Source organism: Triticum dicoccoides, chromosome 5B (assembly GCF_002162155.2).
Source record: "Triticum dicoccoides isolate Atlit2015 ecotype Zavitan chromosome 5B, WEW_v2.0, whole genome shotgun sequence".
NCBI lineage: Eukaryota > Viridiplantae > Streptophyta > Magnoliopsida > Poales > Poaceae > Triticum > Triticum dicoccoides.
The window spans coordinates 567,664,063-567,676,325 of NC_041389.1; positions in this window are offsets into that span (position 1 = coordinate 567,664,063).

Genomic DNA, 12,263 nt, shown 5'->3' on the forward strand with positions numbered 1-12,263 from the left:
TCAGCATCCGGCGGCAAGGACCTGAGGACGTTGGTGAGGTTGAGGCCTGGGTTGCGGAAGGCCACCTTCACCATTACCTTCTGAAGAGCCCCCGCGCAGATCCTGCGCGACTCATCGGCCAGCTGCTTTGGGATCTTCTCCCGGAGTCGCTGGAGGGCCGTCGCCATGCCTTTGAAGAACAGGCTGAGCTTGGCGCTGGGTTGGAGGTGCTCACCAGAGGAGTACCCGAGATCCTCCATCCCCAGTTGCGCCAACTCAACGTCGATGGCTGCGGCAAGATCCACTAGACCCTCGGTCCAGTGTTCCACAGTCTCCCTGAAAGCGTCGTGGGCGGCAGCAGCATTCACCAGCAGCGCCTCGTCGGTCTTGATCTTCTCCTTCAAGGCCACCTCCTGCTCCCTGGCGCGGTCTTGCATCTTGGTCAAGGTGGCCAGCTTCAATTCGAGATCCGCGTTGGAGTCCTTGGCGGCGCTAAGCTCTTTGCTCCTCTCAGCGAGACAACCCTGCAGCTCACCATGAGCAGCGGCGTCCTTCTCACGCTCACGCTTGAGCACAGCAAGCTCCTCGCCGCTCGCCTTGAGATCAGCCTCCAGCTGCGCCATCTTCGTCTCCAGCTCCTTCTTGGCGGCCTCGGCAGCTGCGGCAGCATCCTTTGCTTCCTTGAGAGCCCCGCCAATCGCTTGCTCGCGCGCGGCAAGCTTCTCCTCGTGGCTGTCAAGGTTGACCTTGCGCTGCGCTAATTCACCTTCCTGCGCAGACAACTTCTCGGCAGCGAGCCGCTGCTGCTCTTCAACCTCAGCCTTCCCGAGGAGGAAGGCTTTCCGCTCCTCGGCGAGTTGCTCCCACTCCTCTGCTAAGGATCGGAGAGCTTCCTGCCTGAGACCCCGGAGCTCCTCCGCGCGCTTCTCGATGTCCACTCCCGCCTTCGCGACAAGCGCCTCTCGGGATGCCAGCTTGGCTTGTCGGGCGCGGTAGAGCAACAACAACTTCCGCAGCAACCGCTCCTCCTCAGGCTCGTCGCTGCAGCTTGGCGTGTCGACCAGCGTCAGCCCAGCAGAGGCGAGAACCTCTCCATCCAAGATTTCTCCTTCGACCAGCACCCTGGAACTTGCAGCCCAGGGGAGCTTGATGAAGATGCCATCGCCGGCCTTCAATTAGGCGCCGGGCTGGGGCTCATCGGAGCCTGGCGCTGCAGCAGCGGCGGAGGGATCGGCGGTTGGCGTAGCGCCTGGCGCTCCTGCGGCCTCGGGGCCATCAGTGTGATCGCCGGATCCCTCGCCAGCTTCTACGGCGGCAGCTTTGGCGGCCTCTTCGCCGGCGGGATCATCAGCGCCGGCCTCTTCTTTGGTGGCAGGGGTGACTCGCAGGCGCCGGCCTCGGTGGCGTCGTTGTTGTTGCCATGCGCGTTCTCCTCGCCGGCGACCTCGGATTCCATTGGATCTGCGGCAGATGGATCTGACGACCGAGAAGGGGAGAAAAGTCAAGCAAAAATTCAAAAAGAAAATCAGAAGAAGAAGAACCCAAGGGAAGTTCTCAAGCAAGAGGATTACCTGGATCTACAGCCGCGGTCTCCGCCACTGGGGGGTCTCTGGTGCTATCCCTTGCCGGAGAACTGTCCCTTGCCGGAGAACGCTCCCTTGCCGGGGAATCCTCCCTTGGCGGTGTAGTCGAAGAAGATGGCATTTCGGGAGCGACTTCTAGGCACTCCTGGTGAGGCTGCTCTGCTCCTACACAAACCAACAATCAGATATCAGCGAAGAAAGAGCACCAATGCGCGCCTGACAGCAAGAAGTAAAATATACACTTACGCTGGGGGCTGCGCTGGAGGCTGCTTTGGGGAATAGTTGCCGGGTCCGGCAAGGTGGTTTCAGGCGCGTCCCCTGTTGCCATGGTGGGTTCGTCCTCAATGACAATCACCGGGACCTTGGCTCTCTTCGCCGCTCTCTGGGCCAGAGTCCTGAAAAGGAATGAGTTCGGAGTAAAGCAAATCAGAGACAAGACAAAACAACAAAGATTGAAGAACTACAAGTACAACAAGGAATCTTACTCTTCTTCTTCCTCATCGGAGCTGAGCGCGGAGAGATCGAAGTCTGGCTCGCCTCCGGTGCGACGAGGCGGAGGAGTAGGCTCCCTTGTCCGCTTGGCAGGAGCAGTGGCGGTGGACTGGGAAGACCCCGCTCCAGTTGCGGCAGCGGCGTGAGGCGCTCCCGCGGCAACAGTGCTTGCCACGGTCGAGCGCGTCGCGCGGTGCGGCGGCTGTTGACCCGTCTGCCGCCCCGCTACATCCCCGGCGTTGCGGAGACGCCTTCTTGGTGGAGCTGGGGGCTCCGCTTGCGGCGAGCTGGCTGAAGGTGGGGAGGAGGAGGAGCCGATCCTCAACGGGTCGCTCGCGCCCTCGGCGGGCTCGCTCGACTCAGATTCAGGCCCAACAAGTTCTTCCTCACTGACAAGCTCTTCTCGCTCGGCAAGGCTTGCCGCCTCTGCTGCCTCTGCCTCCTCCACGGTGAATCCAAATTCGCCCGCGGCAGCTGCTGCCACTGCCTCTTCCAGCCTAGTGGCGATGCGCTGCATCTCCGCATCGGTGGTGTCGCGAGTGAGGCTCTTCTGTTCATCGACGCGGACCGGCACTTCTACCAAGCTGTCGAAGAACTCCCGCACGACGTCGTCTGCAGGCTCTTGCCAAGTTGGGACGATTCCATGCGAATCACACAGCGGCATCATTGCACGGATGCGGTCGAGCGAGGAATTGTTGCACAGCGGAACGACACTCCTCGGCAGCATGAATGGATGTTGAGGATCGCGCTTGAACAGCTCCAGAAGCATCGCATCCAGCTCCAAGACAGTGAAGTTGAAGTTGAGGCCCGGGCGCAGCCTCATGATATCCGCCGAGTTCTGGAACTCCCAAGCGGGTCTCCTCCTCTCCTGAAGGGGGGCGATGCGGCGGCGAAGGAAATCTGCGCCAACGGCGCCTACGGTGAGCCCGGCAAGCCTGAGGCGTAAGATCCGGGTGACGGCAATCTTCAGCCTATCATCTTCCGAGGCCACATTGCTCCAATCGTTGCCGCGTACAATTGGGGTTTGGTGCCGGGCGGTGAATGGCTGCGGGTTCTCCTCGACGATCCAGCACCACTCTGCTCTCCATTCTTCCCATTTGCTGCGGAGCTCTCCCTCCAGATAAGCATCCTTCTTGCCAGTTCTCGAGATCCAGGCGATTCCACCGGCAAGGGGCTCTCCTCTCTCGACTCGGGGCATAAAGAAGTGGCGAAAAAGGGCTACATTGGGATGGACTCCGACAAAGTTTTCGCAGAGATGTGCGAAAACTGCCATGGTCAGAACGGCATTGGGGGTGAAATCAAGGAGGCGGAACCCGTAGGTGTTCATGATATCACAGAAGAATTCAGAGAAGGGCGGGCAGAGCCCGCAGTAGAAGAATAGCGCGAAGAAGGGGTACCCGTTCGGAGCCAGTTTCGAAGCGGCAGCTGAGAGTACCCTCGTGCGCGGATGCGCTCGCGTCTCCGTCGACCAGAAGAGGTAGTAGTACTCCCTCAGCTCCTTCGCGTCAAGCTGAGGGGGAAAGATTGCCCGCTCCTTTCGCAGCGCCGCGAGCCGCTGTGCCTCCGCTGACTCCACGCCCTTCCCCTTGTCGGCTTTCGGAGCCATGGCGGAGGCGGTGGGGGAGATCGACGGCGTCGGTGGTGCCGGTGGCAATGGGGGGCGGAGCGCTGCTCTCTTTCGACTTTGGGAAGAAGGGGGGGGGGAGCGGCGGAGATTTCTGAGATTGGAGTAGTAACCGGCGAGATGGGCGAACTGCCCCTGTTTCCCCTGCTTATAAAGAGGGAGGGGGCGGACATTCCGCCTTTATGAATAAAGAAACCACCCACGATCTCTCCCACGACGCCGCATTCGACGCGTGCTGTTGGGGGAGGGCGCGATGGATACGGAGTGAGATACGGCGTGACCCAAGCCGCGCGTGCCCGTGCCTTGCTTTGCACCTGGCCCAACAGCGCTCGGCACCGTGTGTGGCCCAGGCCCGGGGGCTCCTGTCGGTGTACTAAAGTAGGGGTACCTTAGTATCCCGAACTTGTGCACGGGCAGTTGCAGCACCCCACGGCAAGGCTTGCCGGGCGACCGTCAAGATCCTCCGTGGTTCCTTTGGAGCCATTCAAGAACAAAGTATTCAAGCCAAGGAGACAAGGCCCCGGCAAGAGGAGCTTGCCGGGAAGGCTAGCCAAGGCATCTCAAGGAACTTGCCGCGACGCGCCACGCGTCCCGGCAAGGCCCGGTGAGCGACAAGCTTCCGGACGCGACAAGACAACGACCGCGGCAAGGTGCTTGCCGCGACAAGCTACCACCCTGTACCCACGCTCCAGCACATCTACCAACATGTTGCCCTGGGACCTTTCCAGGTGCGCGTGGCAAGAGGCTGTGCAGCCAGCGGTGCGAGGTGGCAAGCAACGGTGACAAGATTGCCATCGTGGCGAACGGTGGCGTCCCTGAGGGTCCTTACCTGCACTGTTTGGGCGACACGGACGGGCATTTAATGCCTTTGTCCCCTTCCGTCAGGGTTAGGTAGGATACATTGTACAGGTAGTTGTACCAACCGCAACTCCTTTTACGTTTTTACCCTTGTCTACGTTGCCACCTGTCGGTGACCCCTTTAGCATATAAAAGGAGGCCCACGTGCAACGTAGAGGGGGTTCGGTTCGGGCCGAAGCCAGAAAAACACTCACGCTCGGTCTCGTTAGCAGCTAGAGTGCGCCATAGCACTCAGCGCTCCCGAGCAAGAACATAGTACACTAAAACATGCAGCAGTAGGAGTGTTATCTCTCCGGAGAGCTCCGAAGCTGGGTAAACTGCTCGTGTGCTTCGCCTCGATCCGCTCTTCGTGCGACCTCCGCCCCCCGCCGAACCGAAAGGGGCTCGGTCCGGCGGTCCCATAGGTGTTCATGGATCAGCTTCCCCGACAATAATTGTTCTTTAGAAGATTGTATTTCCTTGTTGCAATCCATTGTGAATTCTCCTCATGCTTATAGTCAAAATAAAGCTTTTACCAAACGTATTGTTGATGCCTTGATGCAATCTTTTGATGAAAAACTTAATTTGGAAGTTTCTATACCTAGAAAACTTAACGATGAGTGGGAACCTACTATAAAGATTAAAATTAAAGATCATGAGTGTTATGCTTTGTGTGATTTGGGTGCTAGTGTTTCCACGATTCCAAAAACTTTATGCATTATTCTAGGTTTCCATGATCTTGATGATTGCTCTTTAAATTTGCACCTTGCGGATTCCACCATTAAAAAGCCAGTGGGAAGGATCAATGATGTTCTCATTGTTGCAAATAGGAATTTGGTGCCCGTAGATTTTATCGTTCTTGACATAGATTGCAATCTTTCTTGTCCTATTATTCTTGGTAGACCTTTCCTTAGAACAATTGGTGCGATTATTGATATGAAGGAAGGTAATATTAGATTCCAATTTCCATTAAGGAAAGGCATGGAGCACTTTCCAAGAAAGAAAGTCAAATTACCTTATGAATCTATCATGCGAGCTACTTATGAATTGAGTGCCAAAGATGGCACTACTTAGATCTATCCTCGCTTTTATGCCAAGCTAGGGGCGTCAAACGATAGCGCTAGTTGGGAGGCAACCCAATTTTATTTGTGTTTTTTGTTTTTGCTTCTGTTTAGTAATAAATTTTGCATCTACCTCCTGTTTAGATGTGTTTTTTATGTTTCAATTAGTGTTTGTGCCATGTAGAACCTATAGGATAACCTATGGTGATAGTTAATTTGATTCTACTGAAAAACAGAAACTTTGCACACACGGAAATAATTTTAGTAATTCACAGAAACGTGATTTTGCGTTGATTCTTTTTTCTGTAGATCAATAGACAAATTTCCCAGGACTTCCTATTTTGGTAGGATTTGTAGAGTTCCATAAGTATTCGAGAGTTACAGATTGCTACAGACTGTTCTGTTTTTGACAGATTCTGTTTTTCGTGTGTTGTTTGCTTGTTTTGATGCATCTATGGCTAGTATGTAAGGGTATGAACCATAGAGAACTTGGAATACAGTAGGTTTAACACCAATATAAATAAAGAATGAGTTAATTACAGTGCCTTATGTGGTGGTTTTTCTTTCTTGCACGAACAGAGCTTATGAGATTTCCTGTTGAGTTTTGTGTTGTGAAGTTTTCAAGTTTTGGGTAAAGATTTGATGGACTATGGAATAAGGAGTGGCAAGATACTAAGCTTGGGTATGCCCATGGCACCCCAAGATATTCAAGAATAGCCAAAAGCCTAAGCTTGGGGATGCCCTGGAAGGCATCCCATCTTTCGTCTTTGTCTATCGGTAACTTTACTTGGAGCTATATTTTTATTCGCCACATGATATGTGTTTTGCTTGGAGCGTCTTGTATGATATTAGTCTTTGCTTTTTAGTTTACCACAATCATCCTTGCTGTACACACCTTTTGGGAGAAACCCACTTGATTGGAATTTATTAAAATACTCTATGTGCTTCACTTATATCTTTTGAGCTTGATAGTTTTTGCTTTAGTGCTTCACTTATATCTTTTAGAGCACGATGGTATTTTAATTTTGTAGAAATTGTTGATCTCTCATGCTTCACTTATATTATTTTGAGAGTCTCTTAGAACAACATGGTATTTTCTATGGTTATAAAATTGGTCCTAGAATGATGAGCATCCAAGTTGGGTATAATAAAAGCTATCATAGAAAGTGAATTGGATGCTATGATCAATTTGATACTTGATAATTGTTTTGAGATATAGAGGTGGTAATATTAAAGTCATGCTAGTTGGGTGATTATGAATTTAAAGAATACTTGTGTTGAAGTTTGTGATTCCCGTAGCATGCACGTATGGTGAACCGCTTTGTGATGAAGTTGGAGCACAATTTTATTTATGGATTGTCTTCCTTATGAGTGGCGGTCGGGGACGAGCGATTGTCTTTTCCTACCAATCTATCCCCCTAGGAGCATGCGCATAGTACTTTGTTTTCAATGACTTGTAGATTTTTTCAATAAGTTCATGAATTCTTATGACTAATGTTGAGTCCATGGATTATACGCACTCTCACCCTTCCACCATTGCTAGCCTCTCTTGTGCCCCGCAACTTTCATTGGTACCATACACCCACCATATACCTTCCTCAAAACAACCACCATGCCTACCTATTATGGCATTTCCATAGCCATTTCGAGATATATTGCCATTCAACTTTCCACCATTTCGTTTATATGACACGCATCATCATTGTCATATTGCTCTTTGCATGATCATGTAGTTGACATCGTATTTGTGGCAAGGCCACGTTCATAATTTTCATACATGTCACTCTTGATACATTGCATATCCCGGTACACTGCCGGAGGCATTCATATAGAGTCATATCTTGTTCTAAGTATTGAGTTGTAATCTTGAGTTGTAAGTAAATAAAAGTGTGATGATCTTCATTATTAGAGCATTGTCCCAGTGAGGAAAGGATGATGGAGACTATGATTCCCCCACAAGTCGCGATGAGACTTTGTACCTTACAAAAAAAAGGAGAGAAAGGCCAAATAAAAAAAAGAGAAAGGCCAAAGAAAAAAAGAGAGAAAAAGAGAGAAGGGACAATGGAACTATCCTTTTTACCACACTTGTGCTTAAAAGTAGCACCATGATCTTCATGATAGTGAGTCTCTTATGTTGGCACTTTCATATACTAGTGGGAATTTTTCATTGCAGAACTTGGCTTGTATATTCCAATGATGGGCTTCCTCAAAATGCCCTTGGTCTTCGTGAGCAAGCGAGTTGGATGCACACCCACTTAGTTTCTTTTGTTGAGCATTCATGCATTTATAGCTCTAGTGCATCCATTGCATGACAATCCCTAATCACTCACATTGATACCTATTAATGGGCATCTCCATAATCCGTTGATACGCCTAGTTGATGTGAGACTATCTTCCTCCTTTTTTGTCTTCTCCACAACCACCATTCTATTCCACATATAGTGCTATGTCCATGGCTCACGCTCATGTATTGCGTGAAAGTTGAAAAAGTTTGAGATTACTAAAGTATGAAACAATTGCTTGGCTTGTCATCGGGGTTGTGCATGATTAAATACTTTGTGTGATGACGATAGAGCAACAACCAGACTATATGATTTTGTAGGGATAACTTTCTTTAGCCATGTTATTTTTAGAAGACATGATTGCTTGCTTAGTATGCTTGAAGTATTATTATTTCTTATGTCAATATGAACTTTTATTTTGAATCATTTGGATTTGAACATTCATGCCACAATAAAGAAAATTACATTGAGAATTATGCTAGGTAGCATTCCACATTGTCGTTGTCAAAACCGGCGGATCTCGGGTAGGGGGTCCCAAGCAGTGCGTCTTAGGATCAATGGTAACAGGAGGCAAGGGACACAATGTTTACCCAGGTTCGGGACCTCTCGGTGGAGGTAAAACCCTACTCCTGCTTGATTGATATTGATGATATGGGTATTACAAGATTCGATCTACCACGAGATCAGAGAGGCCAAACCCTAGAAGCTAGCCCATGGTATGATTGTTGTTGTATATGTCTATCGACTAGCCTGGCCCCGGTTTATATAATGCACCAGAGGCCTAGGATAACAAGAGTCCTAGCCGAATACGCCGGTGGGGGAGGAGTCCTTGTCTTGATCGCCAAGTCTTGTGGATTCTTCCTTGTATGCGGCAGCTGTCCGGACTGGCCCATGAGTATACGGCCATGGGGGTCCTCGGCCCAATCCAACTGATCGGGAGACGACGCGTTGAGTACCCCCTAGTCCAGGACACCGTCAGTAGCCCCCTGAACCGGTCTTCAAGTTAGGGACGCTCCTCGATTCTTCCGAACTGTTCTTCATCTTCGGTTGCCGGTCTTGAAAATTGGTTCAACAAATCTTCTCATCTTCTATCTTGAGGATCGCCGAAATGCATTCGACGAGTTTACACGTCTGGTATCTGAGGAGCCCCTTTAAGTTTCCGACCTTTATCAATGTGTTGTTATTTTTATGCCACACCTCGGGTTCGGAGTTGTTCCCGGGAGGCAGTGTCCTCTTGCATCCGAGCTCTAACACTGGACTGCATTCAAGGTATCTCTTGCAGCCGAGCACCAATGCCGGACTGCTTCCCGGCTCTAACGTCGGAATGTATCCGAGCTTCAACACCAGACTATGTATCCGAGCTCCAACGCCGGACTATATTGAGCTCCAATGTCGGACTATGTATCCGAGCTCCAAAGCCGGACTATATCCGAGGTGTCGTAAATCACCTTGGTTCAAAGAAGTTTGAAGGAGTTTAGACGAGCTTAATGTCGGAAATGCCCTTTATGGAGCCAGCCACTAGCGCCCGAGCTTTATGCCGGACTGCTTCCGAGGTGGTGCACCTCCCGAATGTGGGCCAATTTTTGTCAATATTTTTGATTGGTGCAATTTATTCTCTGCCGAGATACATAGCCAGTAGCCCTCAAGGTGGGTATCAGTCTAAAACCCGAGATGCACATGAAGGATGACATAAGACCGCTGATCCCTGTAGCCACTGGGACTCAGGTTGATTTGCAAAATCGGTCTGAGGATCAAGTCCTAGCTCGGCAGAATACTTCGGGACACAAAAAGCGGCATGCTCAGTCCTCGAGACTCAGGTTGGGTGCGGCCGACCAACCTGAGGATCAAAATCTCCTCGGAAACTGTATTGCACTTAAAATTTTCTGCATTGAACAGGCAATGCAGTAGCCCCCAAGACACTAGTCGGGTGGCAACACCAGATCACGGGATCGATGTGCCCCTTTAATATTTGTAAATAGTAAGCCCGAAGCCCAGTAGCCCCCGAGCCTTAATTCGGGCACGGGAGGCCAAATTAAGGATCGATATCCATAGTAAAATCACAAATTATGTGTAATGACTCTATGTATCCAAGTACTTTACGTCATTAATGCTCGGATCCTCATTGTACAAAAATTTGTTGACCGACCATCGGCTTCCACCTCCTCGGCCAATAGCCGAGGAGTGTTGGTCCTACTTTATAAAGCCTTTATGAGGGCAAAGATTTACAACAAACAAGGCAATCTGGCCATGCGGTTTTATAAACAAAGGTACACGGAGAGACATGTTATATTACTGTTTAATAGAAGAAATGTCTTCCAAAGAAAATAGTCCCGCTATCGGTTCCTTTCTTTGGGTTGTCATGCTAAGCACGATCATGAAACCTCAGCTCCAATGTAAGAGCAAAATATCGAGGATTTAGTTTGGGAGGCCAGTTAATAGCCCCCGGTAGTGTTCAGCGACAGTCGAGGTCAAGCCGTAAACACTTCGGCCATTGTTATGAATGGCCCGTCGTTTAACGCTGTCATCGGATCACCGACCAATTTTCGCTTATTGTGACAGTTAGTTTTTGGCTTTCTCCACTGAGGTGCTTAACCATGTGAGCTGGAAGCACAATCGCAGTGGTTCTCCCTTTGCACACCTAGCCGAACAAAGCGGACCATAGGAGGCAAGTGCAAGAGCCGGGAAACCCAACTATTGACCGAAGACACAATTCGAAACCGATGCATATATAGCAATATCCGAGAATGCTTTTGCCGAATCTCTAAAGGTGTCCGGCGTTGCACTGCGAGACTTGTGCTGAAAACACACAAATAGTTTAAAAGTGCCATGGGCTTGAAAAGCCAAAAGCTTATTCAAAAGGTTAATGTCCAAACTAGATCAAGTGTTCGGTGCCAATCCGAAAATTGGACTTTAGAAAAAAAAGGTGCTTCTGCCGTGCTTTAACATGACACATCCTATCTCAAAACTTCAAGCAGGTCAGCCTACGGCTTCAACCTCCTATGCCGAAGGCGGAGTACTTCTTACTAGGCCAGTTTAGAAAACTAAACTCTAGCGGCTTTGAGAGAGAAATTAGGCTCCCCGGCTAGCGACCGCACACTTGTGTCAAAAAAAGGAGTGATAAATAATAATAAAAACTTTGCAACGACTAAGAAGAAAAAAACACTTATGATAAAACGGCTCATATAAATTTAAGAGCCCCCAAGTAACTTGGGTAAAAGAATGATTGCATGTACCGAAGTACTTATATCATATCTATGTTCAACCGAACTTTAAACGCGTCTTAACCGACCGTCGGCTTCTCCCTCTTCGGTCAAGGACCGAAAAGTGTTATGTACTCCATCTGTCAAGAATATCGACGGTGTTTCCAATAACCAGGCAATCAGGCCATAAGGCTGTAATAGACAAAGCGCGCTCAGGGAACTTATGCTATATTACTGCGAAGAGTAAGAAGCATCTTCGAACAAAATAGTACCCCACCGATACCTTTCTTCGGTGCTCATTGTTATTATGACACTTGTGCAATAGATTTTTTGTACTCATGAGTTCGTTGTGTGCCGACCATGATTGAAAAAAATAAGAGCGCTAGCTTTCGGCTTCACCCAGTCTAAGGTTCGGCTCGGTTGACCCGATGACAATCGCAGAGGTGCTCCCTTTACTCCCTAGCCGAACAATCGGGAACGTAGGGGTAAGCACAGGAGCCAGGCAACCCAGCTTGCAAATCGCTTAAGTCAATATGGTGCATATTGTGGCGTAATACACGAACAAGGAACAAAGCCGTACAAGTATAACCATATGCAAGAGGAAAAAGCTTCATGAAGGAAGCTCCCAAGTAAACGGGGTATTTGAATTTGCGCGTCACAAACAAAGTTTGGACAAGGAAATTTTTACAAGCGACTTTTTTCCAAAAAAGTATAATGCTTGGCTGAGCCGAACACAAGTTAAAAATTTAAAACTTTGAGCATGAAGATAACTTAGCTGGTTAATGTGTTCGGTATTGATGACGCGGTCCGAGCTTGACGCGGGACAAGGTTCCATCCCCGAGCCGGTCCCGAGGTGGCAGAGCAAAGAGCTCGGCACTCCGAAGTGGTGACATAGCACGGTCAATGCAGGACGGCAGGGTGATGCCAAAGTCCCCAACATGGGGTAATGAAGTGTTAACGAAGCCCCCTGTCTAGCCGAGGTGACGCCAAAGGATATAGTCCGGCTGGATCATTTTCCTGTGCACAAAAAATAGTGCAAACCGGAGATAATAGTAATAATAATAAAAAAAATCGTTGCATAACAAATAATTTATGCAAAGTGAGTAATAAAAGAAATATGGCCTGGCACCGAAGTCAATGTCGATGCAGGGCAGTGGCGTGATGCGGTAAAGGCATGGCAAGGCCTGAATTCACAAGTCGGTTCG